At 35.5% G+C, this 18,313-nt stretch overlaps 1 pseudogene across 1 annotated transcript in view; it reads left to right on the top strand.

The window, feature by feature from the left end:
- The first annotated feature begins 1,245 nt into the window (after window positions 1-1,245).
- Window positions 1,246-18,313, top strand: part of LOC310890758 (adhesion G-protein coupled receptor V1-like) — a 90,194-nt pseudogene continuing 73,126 nt past the window's right edge. The window contains exons 1-8 of the transcript in view: window positions 1,246-1,251; window positions 1,594-1,698; window positions 3,104-3,217; window positions 6,106-6,671; window positions 7,877-8,147; window positions 8,946-9,275; window positions 12,380-12,556; window positions 13,037-13,260. The product of the transcript in view is annotated as an adhesion G-protein coupled receptor V1-like (transcript). The remainder of the gene's footprint in view (window positions 1,252-1,593; window positions 1,699-3,103; window positions 3,218-6,105; window positions 6,672-7,876; window positions 8,148-8,945; window positions 9,276-12,379; window positions 12,557-13,036; window positions 13,261-18,313) is intronic.

Below are 18,313 nucleotides of genomic sequence, written 5' to 3'. Positions count from 1 at the left end.
CTCTTTCTAGTGTTGGTTTCTTTTTGATTGATTAAACATAACTCTTTTCTACCAGATATGAAGGAAATGGTGATATGGAAGACAATACCTGAAGCATTCACCAACTTTAGAATGTAAAATTCATTGAATTCAGGAATTCTATCTGAAATGGCACGTAGTGTTATTGACTTCGACCTTTCACCATCCATGAAGCACACAGTCCCATAAGTTTCATAGAATTCTTCTCCTGGCTTCAGTGCAGAGTTATTATCAAACAACTGCCAGGTCAAAGAAACATTGCCGAAGTGTCCTCTGTGTCTCAAAATCCTGTTCAGTGATACAGAAAGAATGAGAGTCCTGGCAGGCATGCATCAGCGTTGAGTAGAAAAGGAAAATGTGGAGACTCCTTTTACTGTAATCTTCCTTACAGTAAGAAGTAATATACTATGTAATATAAAGTAAAATACTAATATACTACAACTGTTCCATGAAGCCTTCCTTTTAAAGGCAACCACTTTTGCAGTACAATTCTACTCCCGGAATACGTACTTTAGAAAACAGAAGTAGCATACGCAGGTCCATGCAGAATACTACTGTGAAGCTACACATCACTGTGTCTTGTAATTCCAATTTATAATAATAAATATGAATGCATAATAGTTCAGAAAGTTAACATTAAAAATTAATATACTTGGACACTCTTAGACAGGAAAGAGAATCATCTACATTTAACCACAAACGTTTCTCCTTTCAGTCATCAAGTCTACTTAAACTTTTTCTTACACTTGTATTAAATTAGAATTACATTCTGAATTACATTCAGTTTTGAAATGTAGCATGTAAACAAAGAAGTAGCTTCTGAATATAAACCTGTTCCTCTGAAGAGCAGGCACAGCTTCTTGCAGTAGGGTTAATTACCAATTACTGAGGGAACATTGTCATAATATATGCATTTTATAACACCCTCTGGGATAAGATGCTGTTGTTACTCCAGCAGATGATATTTGCAATAATACAGAGGTTGTATTAGTAGAACGAGTAGCTATGCCTTATTGACAGCATTCTGACAATATAATTTTGTATAGGACTTCTCTGAAAAAACATAAGAACATAAGAAAATGTTAGAGCCACAGTACTAAGCCAAGCTGCTTCTGGGATTTGTGGATATCTTCAAAATCTGTTACCTACAATAGCCTAAAAAAGTGACCAGTGACCTAAATGATTGTCCTGAGTACATTTATAGCTAGCTATCTAATAAACGACTTCATGATGGTGAAAACCTATTTTTAATGGGTGTAGGAGCTCCTAAAAATACCAGTGATGATATGTCAGTGCTTTGTGTATGTTGACTATGTTCATTTACAGAAACAAACAAACAACAACAACAACAAAAACACACAAATTGCATTACGTGATACATTTTTATCTGAAATCTTTTAAGGTTTTCATTAGCTGAACTAATTGGTTGCTAGGAAATGTATGCCATCAGTGGACTGGTTTGCGGATTGGATTAACTTGTCTGTGGGAGTTTGATATTTCTATGGTAACAGTTTCTTCATTCTGCTGTGATATTTGATCTGTGTCTGATTGTCTGTTCCTTTTCTTCCTCATTAGTCTGCCTTAATCACAGTGAATGAGCCCAGGGGCAGAAATGAATTTGTGCCGCTCACTCTAATTAGAGAGAGGGGAACCTATGGGACGGTCGTCATAACTTTTGAGGTGAGTTTATCCAAAAGACTTCATACAGTAGTCTGTTGGATTAAACTGAGAGGCTGTAATCATAATTTATTGAAGTGTTTGCAAAAGGGGAAGAAGGACAAAATACCTACATCTACATTAGGTAGATCTGTTTCATAAAAGGGATTCATATTAACCGTCATATAGAAAATACTGTAATTATCTGACTGTTTAATTGACTGTTTAACGTTAAGAGGTACTAGAGAAAACCGAGTATATTCTGTCATTTAGAAAGGTACGTGAGGCAACATCAGTATGTATTACTAGAAAATAATGCATATTAAGTATGTAAGAAGTGTCTTATCTAAGTTTTTTTAATTTTTTTAAAAAATATTTATTTTACATACAAATATTCAAGTGAGTCTTTAATGATTATCCCAACTTTGAACTGTGAGTGCTCAGGATTTGGTGAATTTCTGTATCTATAATCATCTGTATCTTGATCTCTATCTTGAATCCCCTGCAAATGAAGCTTTTGAAATAATTAATCATGTTGAATACTTATCCTGTTATTTACATATGTGATTTGAATGTGATACAATTACTGACTTCATTGCTTTCTTTTTCTTATCTAGCTCAGACTCTATTATTTACTTTAAAATTATATATAAAATCTTTCATATAGATATTTCTGTACTAGTTGCCTGGTCCTATAGGGTAAGGCTTTAATCTAGACCTCAAAGCTTTAGTCTAGACCTGTCAAAACCAGAAAAGCTTTGCACTGGATTTTATTAATACTAAATATAGCATGAATAGTTAAAGTACTGAATATGATTCTCTGTGCAATTTTTTGCAAATATGTTTGTTTTAAGGTACAGTAAATCTTACTCTCTGGACAATTACTTAGGTCTGTCTCACATCATTATATATGTATGTTGAAAAATAATTTACAAAATGTTCTAAAACCAAAAAATCCCATATGACCTTTAAGAGGCTTTGTAGTATTTTGAGTTTGACTGTTAAATTTAGTATCTTTAATATCACAAGTTAAGATAGAAGGGACACAAAACCAGTAAGTACTATTACTTTGTCTTGGAATTTATTATGAAATACTATTGATTCAAACTGAATTTGCATGAATATCCTTTCTGTAATATGAAAGAGTCAGTTATGCATCAGAATATACTAAAGAGTCCCCATAGGCCTATATGGAAGTAGTTTTCTTCCTCTTATTCTGGAAATACGGGATTTCTTCAGAGTGGTTGTTCTGACTTACACTGTCTGCCAGAAAAGAGCAGATTTTCACAACTGAATGTTCATGTAAGTTGTAAGTTGGAGATGGCTTGCATTTGTTATGCAAGTCACACTGCATATTGGTTATTGTACTTGCACTGGATTTGTATTCCTGCTTTATAGACTTCTCATCAGACAAATCAATTCTTTGCAGATAAAAGATGGTCCAAACCCAGCTGAAGAAGACCTAAGTCCAGCTAAGGGAAATATTACATTCACACCTGGGAGATCAAAGCTGATTTATAATTTAACAGTGCTTGATGATCAGGTAGGAACAAGCTGACTTCATCTTAGGCTTTGATACGTAGAAGGTTAACTGAAGTTCTGGAAAGACTTAGAGTAATAAGTTACAAAAAGGCTTGGCTTAAATAAGGTTAAAAGCAGTTCTATTTGATGAAGTGATGTTAAATTTTGGCTCTCTGGTCTATTATTTTTACTCTTTCCAAGCTCCCTCTTTAATTCTCATCAGTGAATAGTTTTAGTTTATGTGCATATCCTGGCTGAGCAGACATGTTATCTTTGTCACTAAAGAAAGAATATTACACATTGAAGATTCACAGGGAAAAGGCAGATTCAAAAATATTTTTTGTCGTTGTTTGTTTGTGGTTTTTTTTTTTCAAATATGTTTCAGGGTAGAAACATATTTGAAAAAATCCTAAAAATAGATGAGATTCCTGAAACAAACATGCAGTCTTGTGGAAAGCATGAATACTAGGTGATAATTAACATTTTTCTGTTTTCAGATTGGCCAATTGAAAAAAAAAAACAACACACACACAAAAAAACCAAACCAAAACAAAAAAAAACCACAACATAACTCATAGGTTGTGAGGCTTTCTTTTTATCTCAGAGTAAACAAAACATTCTTCTAATTTGCAACTTGTGATTTTCCTTTTTTCTTACCTGCACTTTTCTTTTGTGTTTTTCTTTTCCTTTATAATAAGCTTAAGAGGGAAAACTGAGACATCAAAATAAGTATATATGATACAAAACAACTTAGTAAGAAATTCATAAGAAAACAATAATGGTGAAAGGTGTGTGTCTCAGAAGTGAGCACAGAACTGTAAAGCAGCTTGTTTCCTTTTTACTCTTAGTTATAAAAAATGTCCTTCCACATTTCTACTGATACTCTAGTGTTAAGAGGCTGTGCCAACCTGGGGTGCTGAAGTGTAGAAACATCTCTTTCCAATTCAATGTAATATTTCAGTGACTTACACACAGAAATAAATTATTAGGGTCTTTTCTCTTGGGAGGATGTGATTTTATTTATTTTTATTCTGAGAAATGCTCTCAAACTTCTGTTTCTAAAAGTTTGATCTGTATTTGGTGTGTCTAGTCAACGTCTTTCCACTCTTTGAAAGTCTTTCACAAGTGTATGTGAAAGATGAATTTTGCACAAAAACCTTTATTGATGATGATGATGATAGAGTTCACAAGAATCCAGTAACACTACTGTCAGAACTTAATTTGAGCTTTTAGGATCTGAGTTAGGGAAACCAATGAAACAAGTATTTTTCTGAATTGTGCAGCCTTACAGAAGGTAGGGGACTGCAGTTCTGATTTCCACAGCTCTGCATTTATAGTACTTTTCCTGTGCAGGTTTCCTTTTTAAGTATAATTGCAACTTTAAGAGAAAATTAAAGAGGCAAGGCAGCACTGGAAATCATTTATACTATTATATTCGAAGTTTGACTCATGTATTTATTGGTCAATCATGATGTAATTGAAAGCTCCACAATGCCTTATTTATGTAGGATACTAAGATTTTATCTGCAACTAAAATGGCATGTACGTTCTGACTGTCAAATGCGTATTTTTGTACTGCAAGACAGTATATGAACTAGTGAACTAAAACAAGCGTAAGTTAACATCAATTTTAATAAGATAAAATAGGAAATAGTAGTGTAGGAGAGAGGTGACAGAGAGCTTGCAAATCTCACGCTGGAAAAAAAAACAAACAACCTGCATCAGTCAATAATATTATGCAAGTTTAAGTGCCACAAGTCAAACAAGGGACAAAATTGGCCTCAGCTACAAAGACAGCGGCGTGCATACCCTTTGTGCCCTGAAACAGGATCTAAGGGTGGCCAATTAACAAATGTGTAAAAAGAGAAGAAATATTGGACCACAAGGAATTCTGAACTTTTTTTGCTCAGTAAACAGAACTACATGGAAAGGATTCATCAGCCCTATAACAAAGCAATGCCATTAGTAACACATAAGCAATTTTGTTGTGGAATTTATCTCAGAAGCAAATAATACTGTTTTTTCTGAGAGTCCACAACAAGAATGAGATGTGAGGATCTTATGTAATATTTAAATATTTCCTTCTAATCTCTCTGTATTAATAAAATAATGATATTTTCCAGTTCAACAGACTTAGCCTATCAAGACTGGGGAATAAAATGTAATAATATAAAGTAAAAAATATTAAATTCTGCAATTCAAGGCTTATAAACCCTTCTTTTTTGTCTGCTGCATCAGTTATTAGAGACTAAAGAGCTAAAACTAAAGTGCAGTTCTAAACAAACCACATGTAGAAATGCCAAAGTCTAATTAATAGATAAGCATCAGCAAGCACATTCTCAGAGCTGTGACTGAAGCTGTGCTGGGAATGTGAGTCTGTCTGAAAGTAGGAACTGTTCTTTTTCCCGTTGAATAGGAACAAAAGGGCCAAGGTAGGTTGTGTTCATATGTTGTTCCTCTGTTCTTTCAGGCATGCATAGATGTAAAATGGTGTTAACATCAGCAAATAAAGATGTCAGACTAAATAACTGTCAGGAACACTTGTGTCCAAGCAGAGCAACTTCCACAAGTTGAGTTAGGATCTCCTCACACTCTCTAGTTGGAAAGATAGAGCTTCATCTGATTCTTGCCTAGTTTTTGTTTGCCCTTTTTTTTTTTTTGTCTTTTCCCACTTTTTCATATTTCCATAGCATAGAAGTATGTCTTAGAAAATGGAAACATTCAATTTTGAGAAGGGATTTTCAAAGTTGCAAGCGAGTTTCTTTTTGCCTGTTTATTTTAATGTGAAAAGGGTTGTAATGTTTATATTATTTCCCTTTATTGCTAAATATACATAACATATTTCTAAGTAAGTGTTCTGCATGTATTTGAAATGGGACTTACACCCTGTTGCTACTATTATTTTTCCAGATACCTGAAAATGATGAATTGTTTGTTGTTCATCTCAGGAGTGTGGAGGGAGGGGCTGAAATCAACACCACAAGGAATTCTGTTCAGATTAATATTAAGAAAAATGACAGCCCTGTGCGATTTGCTCAGAGCACTTACATGGTGCCTGAGGAAGTCGAAATGCTCACAATTCAAGTGATTCGTGGTAAGGATGACAGTGGAAAATTAATTGGACCTGATGAATGTGAAGTCTCCGTCAGTTACACCATCATAACTGGGAATTCAACAGCACACGCGCAGCTCAATTTAGACTTCCTAGATCTTCAGCCAAATACAACTATTGTCTTCACACCTCTAGTTCATGAAGTATATATGAAATTCAAGATCCTTGATGATGCCATACCAGAAATTGCTGAGACCTTCCAAATTATGCTCCTTAAGGACACGTTACAGGGAGATGCTGTTTTGGTTAATCCATCTGTTGTTCACGTCACCATCCAACCAAATGATAAACCCTATGGAGTGCTTTCAATCAACAGTATCCTGTTTACTCAAACTGTTATCATTGATGAAGACCAAATTTCAAGGTACTACAGATCTTCAAACAGTATCTCGTCATGTTAAGGGATTTGTTTGGCACTGTAAAGCATCCTTAGGATTTCACTGACAGTAATTATAAAATCAGTAGTGAAAAATTAATATAGAAATCACCTACTGTGTAATTATTATAAACGATATAGAATTTTCAAGGGAGAAAATGTCTAATTATGCAGAAGTATTTTAATATTTATGAACTATATATGAGAACTGTAAATATTTAATGACATTATCAAAATACTGAAAAACCCTTAATCTAAAAGATGGATCAGTGAAGTTGTGATGCGGCCACACACCCATTCATACAAGTGGAAAATATATTTCAGGCTTCCTTTCCCAGTAAATCTTTGTCTATACTGTATTTAAAGTCAGTCTCTGGTTAAAAAATGGTGGTGAGTGTCTTCTGTGAAGTACTGAATACCCATAGACTTCCAAAAAAGTTAAATACATGTAATTTTACAGATAAATTAAAAACAAATCTCCACACACATCTTTACAAGCAGAACTAATATCTATACAATATTGCCAGTTTTAGTAAAAATGTCCACTGCTAGCTAGTGATGGTGGTTCATCCCCAGAGAAAGAGGTAATGTATCAACCTATGATTTTATGAACAATTTCTAGTATGTAGAGCCCAGCACTTCAATATTCACTTTTTTTTTTTTTCTTTCTTATACACAGATACAGGAAACGTGACATTTCCATAATCACAAATATTGATAAATTATATTTCAGTGCATAGGCAAATAGTTGAGTCACTTTATTTTAAATAAAATCATTATTTAAACACTCATGCCTGACAATTGTATTTTGATATAGTCCATAAAACAGTGTAGAAATTTAGTTGAGAAAAAGTTTTCTGAAATTTAACATCTTTCCTGAGAAAAAATATAAACATGCCAACTTTCCTCTTCTCAGTATCTTTCTTACTGTAAACAAAATAAATTTTAACTAATGTCTTTAGATATATTACTCATGTCTTTATGTATATTATCTCATGAATAAGCAACCTGAGAAAAGTCTACTTCTGTGGTATGATTTCACAAATTTTAAGTCCTGACTCAAATGTCAGTAGCAGCAGTTAATATCGATTCCACTGAAGTCAGTATAAATCTTCCAGGGAACAGATAGCTAAGTAAACCGATATTAATTATAATTGCATGTTACAGATTTTTATTTTCATTCAAAACCACAGGTTTGAAGGGATCACGATCGTAAGAAATGGTGGAACACATGGAAATGTTTCTGTGACCTGGGTCATAACTCGAAATAGCAGTGATCTGTCACCTGTGACTGCAGACCTTGTTCCAGAGACCGGGGAGATACATTTTGATCAAGGACAGATGCTGGTCACACTTTCACTGACCATTATTGATGATAACATACCAGAAGAAGCAGAGCCCTATCTTCTGAAGCTCTTAGCTCATACAATACAGGGAGGCGCAGAAGTCAGCGAACCATCTGAGGTAAGTTTGATTTCAGAACTTGTTTTGAGGAGGTGATAGATAATAATTAGGGAGTAGGATTAGGATTAGGATCCACCAGTTTTGGTGGATTGGCTAAATTGAAGTAGTTGTGCTTGAGTTTAAGTGAAGCAAGCTGATGTATTCTCAGTATAAAGAGCCACATCCAAAGTCTTTGGCTTAACATATTTTATAAGGCCAGACCTATTTAATGCAGTAGCATTTAGCTTAGAATATTCCCATCATAAATATCATTGCATAACTGCTATCTTGATTGGTTGCTTGCTAAGAGAAGGTTGAGCATTTATTTTCACTTGCTTATTTGCTGTAGGTACTGGAATGTTTTACACAGAGTAACAGCTTCAAGAGGATGGCTTAGTGATTAAGACTAACCTCTGAACTTTTAAATAAGGGGTAATTAGCATTACTGACAATTCTGTGACTCAGGTCCCTACTTTGCTTTTTGAACATATGATTGGAATGAATTTGGTGAATTAAATGATTTTTTCACAGTCTGAAATATATTCAAATTATTCACTTTGGCTGCTGAACCAAAAATCAGTTATTCAAAGCTCATTCTGACATAGATGAGGCATAGCAGGAAAGTTGCTGCTATCAGTGGTGTGCTGCTTGTGCACAAGCAACACTTTGGGGCTGTCAATCTGATTTCTTTCTTGAGTGCCAATTCACTAACGATAAAAATGTATGATGACAGTCAGGACATACTTTCATGAAAACGTGAAAACTGTGGTGTATATTAATTGTAGCATTGAGTAAGTGATGCTGTTTTCTGTTTTGCAGCTTTTGTTTTACATTCAGGACAGCGATGATGTTTATGGCGTAATAAAGTTTTATCCTTTGGAGAATCAGAAGATTGAAAGTAATCCAACAGGACGCTTTTTATCCTTGAGTTTTGTAAGGGAGAAAGGAACAGTTGGAAATGTGCAGTTAGTTTATACTGCACTGTATATTCCAGCTGGAGCTCTGGATCCTGAGAGAGCAAAAGATGGCATTCTAAATATGTCTAGAAACAGCATCCTCCTGTTTCCAGAAGGAAAAACACATCATACTTTGAGTATACCAATAAGAAAAGATGCATTTCTTCAAAATGGTGCTCATTTCCTCATACAGGTATCTCAGCTGTTTTGTTTTTGTTTTTGTTTTTTAGCTTATTTAATATGAGGAATATGATTCAATAATTGATCCTTCCCCTTGACTGTAATTTAAATGACCATTCCTGTAAAAAAAAAAAAGTGCTTAGCTCTGAAGCAAAGATTTTCTTATTTAAAAAGACATCTTTCATAACTATGCTATAAAGTTTTCTATCCCTAATCATTAGTAATTAAACAAATTTTAAAACTAAAGAGGATTCAGGTACTAATCATGGAATTTATCAAAATGAGATCAGCGTTGTCTGTTGCTTGCCCCTTGAAGCATGTTTCTGCTTGGCCTCTGACTTGGAACGTGAAAAAAATAAGGTTCTTAAAATTAAATTACTGAAGCAGGAAAAATTTCAGAAATGACATGCAAGTAAATGTATCTTGGGCTTGATACAGGTCCTTCTCCAGCAGGTCATCCCCCAGCCTGTACTGATACTTGCGGTTGTTCCTTCCCAAATGCAGGACTCTACACTTGCTCTTGTTAAACCTCATCTGGTTTCTTCCTGCCCAACTCTCCAGCCTGACCAGGTCCCTTCCAACCCCTACAATTCTGTGATACTGTGATCTTTGCTCTTCCAGCTGAACTATTCTAAATTAAAAAGGGTCAAATATACATTATATATTATATGTATATTATATTGCATTTATATATAAATTTGTTAGGAGAACTTACTTTTTTTTTTCCCTGTATAGTTTTCTTCACTTTTTTCTTTCCTTTTTTTTTTTCTATCTCAATTTGTAAAAGATAACTTTTATCATCGTTGAAGGTGTTGATGTTATATCCATGAATTTCAAATTTGCCAGGTTTTATATTTTCCTTATAGTCTACCAAAGACGTTGTAATCACTTCTAAGACCTTTGAAAGATTTCCTCCCTCCACATCCTTCTCCCTACATTCTCTTACAGGAGGAATAATGAGAACAAAAAGTTTTGCCAGAATTATATTGTTTATCTAATATGCAATTTTATTTATTTATTTATTTATGGCATTCACAGTTAGATTAGGAATTGCCTTCTGAAATACTAGAACACGTTAGTATGTTTTATGATTGCAAGAGGTTTGAGAGATCCACAAAATTCTTAAATGTCTAATTCCATGTATTCAATGTTTTTTTTTTTTTTTTTTTTTTTTTGTCCTTTGACTGTAGTCAAGACACACATCTGATAAATATTTCAGAATGTTCAGTCATTCCAAGCACTTTGCCTGGATTTTCAAACTGTAGATTCCAATCTGTTTTTTTTTTTTTCTGTACTTTCTCCATGAACTATAAATAAAATCTTTGTTTGAAGAAATTAAATCAGAGGAGCTTTCCAGCTCAAATAATTAATTTAGAAACTCATAGAGAAGGAAAACACCACTATTTATCACTGTGACAATCCTTCTGCATCGTGAATAAATGATAATCTCAGTGAACATGTTTAGAATGAGTTGTACTTAGGCAAAATAAAGAATTGACTCAGGAATCAGCAGAGAAGCAAATGAAACTGTAGGATGAATAAAGGTACAGGAGATAATGTTAATGTGAGATATATTCCTTAGTGACACCTTCAATTAAATAACGTGCTGTAATCAGAGATGCGGTTTTTGGTATAGCTAGGAAGATTAACTCTGAAAATTAAGCTCATAAACTAATTGTTATTGTTCAAATAACTATATATTTTTTTCTCTTTGTACTGGTTTCCTTTAAAAGGTACTAAAGGAAACATTGCAGAAAGAGTAAAATCTCTGTTCTTTATTGATTATTACTTTATTCCAAAGGTACCATACAGGATCCAAATACAGCATACACTTTAAATAGAGCAAATTGTTTTGGCTGTGTAGTATTTCAGAAAGTTTACTGAGCTAATAACCGCACAATGGTGCACTTTCATCCTGTTAATTGCAGAATCGGGGCCTATGCTAGGAGAAAGCTCAGAAAAGAGGAGAAACAAACAGTGCCATCATCTGTTCTTCAGACTTTTGATAACAAGTTGGAATGGTTGAGAATCAGTTACTAAATACAGTATTTGTAAAACATTTCCATCTATCATCAGATAAATGTTCATGCATATTTCTGGGTGTTACTCAAGCAGTTGTGGAACAAAATATGATACAGCCCACATATTTATAGAGTTTGGTTTCAAGAACTGTAAGACTTTAAAAATCATCTTTTGAAATGGTGAACCATGATTACTATATGAATTTAAGAAAGGCCACTATTTTATCCCCAAAAAATAAAGCTTTACTCTATGATAACACCTGATAACTCCAAGAAAAAATGTCAGTGGGAGTTTATGCCCCAGTGAAATGTTCACAGAAATATATGCAAATCTGTTATGGAAACATTTATTGTAATGATGCATGTAGACAGAATCACATGGAATAAATAATATTTAAAGGAAATAATTAAACAGGCAAGTTCTGCTTTCCTTGGTGTGTCACTACTGGTGCTGGGCTTAGCGAGTGATGCTTCCCTTTTAAAGAAAAGGATGAAAAAAAATCTATTTCCTCTTAGTATCTATAATCTATCAGAAATGCAGTGACAAGTAAAATACAGTTTTGAAATACTGTACTGAATTTAAATTCTTAATGTGGCTCTGGTAGTTCTTAGATAGAGAATTCCTTAAAATTTTGTGGAGAGGAAAGAAAAGTGGATTATTATTTGGCTGTTTGATCAAGGGCTGTAAATTATTATGACTTCAGTGATTTCCCTAGATTTTTATCAATGCAAGACACAAAAAATGATGTTAGACAATTGCCTATGCTGCTCATCAATGACTGTTGTTAATAGCTCTAGTAATGTATCAGCTGATCTGGAACAGAGTCTCTCTCTCTGGCTTGATCTGTGTTTAATTACATACACTAACATGATTTGTCTGGGAGGTGTACCATTCTGCTGACAGCTCAACAATATCCACTTAATTTCTTTGACATGTCTACTTACAAATTTTTATAACAGCAGTGCTATCAGTAGGAAGAATTTGCTCTGGAGATGTATACTTCCTTTATATGAAAATTACTCTGAAATGTCAGAACTGTTCTGACTTGGTGCTGAGGCTTCTTATTTCTCACTTTTCTTTTACTTTTTCCTACAGCTGGAAGGAGTTGAACTGGTGAATAGAATTCCTCTAGTCCCATCTGTGAGTCCTAGATTAGGCGAAATTCGAAATATTTCTTTGAGGATTACTCCAGATATTGCAAATGGAGAAATAGGCTTTATTAGCAATCTACCGATTATTCTTTCTGAACCAGAAGATTCCCCTGCTACGCTGGTAAGTAAGCCTTTTTATATTGTCTTTTGCTATGGAAAACTTATTTGGAGAAGGTGGAGTTTGCTGTATTCAGTGTAGCATTTGACAATTAATGTGAGGAAAAGCCTTCCTGTAAGTTCTGTCTTATCCTAAATATTCTCTTCTTTAAAAAAAAAAAAAAATGCTCTGAAATAATCTGTTACTGATTTCCAGAGAACTGAGATTGGTCTTTGCTTTCTGTGTAAGTATCTAAAACCAGTTAGCCCTTGATGCTCACACAGAGCAAAAGATACTGCAGTTAGTCTCTCTCACCAATTGCGAGCATAGTCATGTAAAGTAGGACTGAGACAAATCCTGAATAAGATAGATCATTTCCCATTCTCAAATTAGAACTGGCCAAACTTTTGTTTTTATTATTATTTATTCAAATAGTAATTTGCAAGGGAGTAATCGGTTTTGCATCTACTTTTGCAAGTCACAACAAATTAATGTGTTTCACAGGTTTCCATTGCATTGCATCGAGATGGGACTGATGGTCAAGCAACTGTGTTCTGGAGTTTGAAACCCTCTGGTCCCAATCAAAAGGCGGTAACACAGGATGATATAAGTCCTTTTAACGGCTCCGTGGTTTTCTTATCTGGACAAAGTGATACCACAATTAACATCACCATTAAAGCTGATGATGTACCTGAAATGAACGAAACTGTGTTATTAACTTTGGACAGGTATTGTACCCTATTCTCTATTCATATGTATCAGCTGCAGTACTCAATTTATGCATAACAGATTAGCACAGTGTTAATTACATGGTATTGCTTGCATTGTGTTGATATGTGTCTGAAGAAATAGTGGGCCCTTGTTTCAGACTGTGTATGGGTTCTTTGAGTGGAGATCAATGTAAGAAACCATTTTGCATTTATTATCTAATGACTTAACTGTTTATATTTTCATGAAAATTCTGTATGCTATTTAGAAAGTTCTTTCAGTTTTGATCTTTTTTATAGCTCTTGGTTTTAACACTTTTTTTTTTCGGAAAAATAATATTTAGTAAGATAATGGGAAAAACTAAAGTGAGAACTAAAAAGCAATGCAGAACTTTTTCTGTCAGAAAAAACATTTATAACTTGGGTGTCACTGTAGAATTAGACTTGCAGTTTATTTGTTTGATCTGCATGTTCAATATTCCTTGATAATTAGATACTTCTGTCAGCTCATAGCCCCCAGAATATCCCAGTGTGACTATTATTGCAGTCTTCTGCTAATGAGAATGCAGTGGGGTTTCTGAAGCACAGTGTTCTGGTCTCCCTTCTCATCTAGTGGAGGATTTTAGGATAACAGGCTGTAAGGGCCCTCAGGTGATACTATTATCTGCATGTGAACACTGTTCAGAAAACTTAAATTAGTTTATAATCAGGAGTCTTTTCCCTCTTTGAGTTACTAACAAGAGTGTCTTGGCTATATCGTCTGTCCTGCTTCCCACAGCTCAGTTACATAAGTAAATACAGAAATACCACCACACGTGCTCTTGTATTACCTCCTATTTGTCTAAGGTACATTTTCCACTTTTACTGAAAACATACTACAGTGGTCTGCCAGCACCAGCTTCCACACTGAACATCTACTACTTACATAGTCCTTACCTTATGCAGAAGAAGTATTTTTATTCTGTACAGGAAGCGTAGGCTAGCTCTTAGATATCCACAACAGATATCCACAGTGATTCCACATTAGCAAACAATAGGCAAGAAGCTCCTCACGCTGTTGTTGATCACTAGAAGATCCCATTTCAGAAAACATGGTTTTCGAACATCTTTATGGCACACAGGGAAGATGTTATTCCTTTGCGGGATTGGCTTGCTTGATTAAAAGGTGGCTGGTTAATGCATGTAGTTCAGAACTAGTTATTTTATTCTACCTTGGCTACTCATTACATTAAAAAGGCAATCCTTTTCAGAATAAAAACAGAGACTATTGCAAGCAGTTCTCCGCTTTCTTTCTGTGGGAGAAACTGGTTTGTCTCAAGGAATTTTTTTAGAGTCTCTGGCACAAAGGGGGAAACTAGGATTAGAAATGATGGTTCAAGTTTTGAGTGTAAGGTGGCCAAGAATGCAGAGTGGTATTGAGGTAAACAAGTAAGTAGATAGAAGTAAGCAGCATGAAAGGGTAACTTTTTTGATTCACGTGTGTGAAAGTACAGTTTTCTGCCATTTATCCTGAGTTACAACTGTAGGCTATACCTTGAAAATGGTGGCTGCAACAGGGATTGAACTGGCAGCTGAACAAATACAACCAGTGTTCTGCTTTTGCTGTGTATGGTGCAAGCCGTAGGCTCTGTTGATCATGAAGTGGATGGTGAAAAGTGTGCCAACAGTAAGCAGCTTTCCCACACTTGGCAGGGTCAGAGAGTGAACCGAGGAACAGGTGGTCTGTCCTGGAAAAAGAAGTAAGCAAGGAGGAGATAGAATCTGAACTTTTCTCTAGACCTTGGTAGCATCCCTCACTTCAACTAATTAGCAGAAGCCAAGAATGAAATGACTGCAGAGATCATCCTTTCAGTACTAGACATGACTCTTCAAATTAGGGTTGAAGGATACTGGCAGGGTTACGTGTACGCCCGTGCTATTGCTTTCAGCCTGGTTGGTATTTTGTGGACAAATAGAAGATTTCAGTTTCCGAGGCTGGCAGCCAGCACCTCACAGCAGTAGTGAATGAGCATGAAAACAAAGATGCACTGTGCTGTAGATGTGCTTGTACTGTTCCGTAAATTGTAGCATAAGTCAGCGAGAAAAGAAAGCATGTAAGAACTTTAATGAAACTACAGACATAGACATATGTTCATAAGCATTCAATGTATTGCAATTATTAATAGCACGGGTAAAATAATCAAAATAATTAGTTCTAACAAGGATGTATTATTTACGGCTTAGTGGTATTGTCAAGGCAGTTCAATTTTAAATAAGCTTTAAGTGCATCCATAACTATATTTTTTCCAAGCCATTAAAAACAATGTTATCCTTTCTTGCTTTATGCTCTCTATACTTAGACCACAGATATTAAAACTAGCTCTGAATTTTGTCCACAAACTGGAGGAAAATGTATAACATGAAAAATATGATTCCAAAGAACACAGATGAGTAATGATGAGTAATGAAGGAGCAAGAGAGTCTTGTATCTGCTGAAGCTTCTTTATATTTTCTTTTTTTAGGAGCAGATTCAGGTTGAATGCCTGCCCTATCTGAATAGGCCTGAATTGAGACCAAGCATAAATAAAACCAGATGTCTGTAGTGAAATCTATGTGAGAAAGGAAAGACCTTGGTCTTCTTGATGAATGTAGGTGGAACAGGCCATGGAAATTGTGTGTGTGTTTTGTGAGAGCATATATGCATACTAGGGCTGTTCATTTTACCTGGTAAGCACAAACAGAAATCAGTTTTTTTTAAATCTGATTGCTGTTTTTTCCTTCTACACAACGTAATCTCTCACTGGCAGTTATCAGCCCCCCAGTTAAGGTGCAGACAGCTATCAGTTTGGCACCTGGCACAACCAGAGGGCCAGAACCTGCAGGGTATGTGGGCTGGGGACGTGGCCTGTGTTTGTGCTCATGAGTGAGTGGTGGTGAGACTGAGAACTTGGAGACTTTGGGATCTGGGGATAAATCACTTTTATTTTGTGGAAGTGATAATCAACAAACAGACAACTGTTTAGGCAGTCCTTATGCTCCAGCATTTTTTGAGTCTTAACTCATGGAAGTTAGGATGCCAGAACAGATCCATATGCATATGTTACGACATAAATCTCATTTACTATATATAATAAACTGAAGCAACGTTATTTGAAGATTTTTATTGTTCTAGTGATTTCTGTGATGGGATACAGATTTCCATAGGCTGACATTCTGTCATCAGTTTATGTGGAAAATGATTAGACCTATGAGTTATGAAGTAATTTTTTGAAAATTACAAATGTAAAATACAGACTTGACTATTTCACTGTGAAATATCTGGCAGTTTTTAAACATTTTTGGGTTTTAGAGGTTGCTACATGTCAAAAAGTTAGAAAAGCATAGGAGGGCCATTTAAATCACTGTGTAGTGTTGATGGACAGGGCTTAAGGGTTTATGTGTTGTGGGTTACTCACTGCCATACTGCTTAATGGAGCTAGGATTTTCTCCTTACTTGGTAATTCCCTTTGGTTAGTGTCTGTTTCAAAACCATATCTATCTTACTTATGTAAATTTTCATAGAATCACAGAATAGCTTGGGTTGGAAGGGACCTTAAAGATCATCAGTTTCCAACCCCAGTGCCATGGGCAGGGATGCCACCCATTAGATCAGGTCGGCCCACAGCCTAGTCCAACCTGGCCTTGAAAACCTCCAGGGATGCCTCAAGGGTTTGATCAGACTGCGTTTTAACGGGGAAAAAGTCATTTGAAAATAGTAGAATGTTGAAATGAGTGCGCTGGACACCTACTGCTTGTTTTCATTACTTCTCAAAATAACAACATATCTCTCCTGCTATGACTCAGAAAAATTAAAATAGCCTCAAAAATCAAATAAATGATGGATTAAACCTGGAGAGAAGGTGTTTCCTCTGATGAGAGGCACTATGGAAAGTCTAATGTGGCAAATCCTACTTTAATGCAGTTCTTTAGAGCTAGAGCCTGCCTCTAATTAAATCAGTAGATAATCCTGAAAAAATTGAAGAGGGGGTGAACACTGAATGCAAGCAAATTGAGTAATGTTCCACAAGCAATTTCACTTCCCCCTTTTTGAGATACCCTGATAGAAAAGAAAGTCTTTTAGAGAAGTGTGGTTTAATAATGACAGCCGTGTAGATTCACAGTGGAAATTAAGTTTCTCATGTGTCTTTCAGAACACTCAGGTTCTGCAGAAATTCCAGATTTTGTCAAAAGTTATTAACTTCAAAGCTATTTTTCATTTATTTATTTAATTATTTTGTGGTTCTAGTTAGTTCTTAACATTGAAATTCTCATGGTACCTTAAACTTAGTCAAAACTCTAATTTCTCCTATTTTCTTGTACTGCATGTTTAAAAAAGTGTAAGAAACATTTTGAAGCTCCTGTCAGTTGTCCTAATTCATCTGTAGTTCTTGCTACATAATAATTATGATTTTTTTTACTGAAAGAATTTCCCTAATGATCAGTCATTTCACATTAGTCTTGTTGTATAAGAAATGCTTTACACACTTTGAGGTTGTATTTCTTTTGGCAGCATCATAAGCATTGCCAGGGTTTACTGTCTGTGACGATATGAAACTTCATGTCCATACATAGCCATTTTACAGGAAAAAATAAGCTGAGGATAAAAACAGGGAAGTGGCTTTCCCAGTGATTGGTATCACCTTATTCCTGGTCAAGAGTTCTTTTCACTAGCTGGAGGAGCTGCTGGCCACGGTTAAGCCACCATGTCAAAGCAGCTGTTTTAACTTTTATTGCTGCTTCTGAATAGCCCTCTTTGTCCTGTTTCCATACTGCTGTCAGAGGAACACCTAAAGAGCTGGTTTCACATACCACGAGGAGTGAAACGGGACTGAACTGGACCCGTGTAGTGTCAGGCAGTCTGGGAGCATCTCCTCCGTGGTGTAAGGGTGGTATATGAACGCCCCTCTGTTCTTCGAGGTTGGAAGTGCACGTGGCAGGGGATGGGGCTGGTGTCCTGGCAGCTCTCTGGTGGCACGGACCCTGTGTCCAGCCCCGTAGCTCCTCCGGGTCGATCTGAGCTGGCTGCTGGAAGTATTATGCAGCTATTTGCTGAACG

The sequence above is a fragment of the Anser anser genome, assembly GCF_964211835.1.
Source record: "Anser anser genome assembly, contig: HAP1_SCAFFOLD_187, whole genome shotgun sequence".
NCBI classification, from domain to species: domain Eukaryota; kingdom Metazoa; phylum Chordata; class Aves; order Anseriformes; family Anatidae; genus Anser; species Anser anser.
The sequence above is the reverse complement of the archived record's forward strand: the minus strand, read 5'-3'. Positions and strand labels throughout refer to the sequence as shown.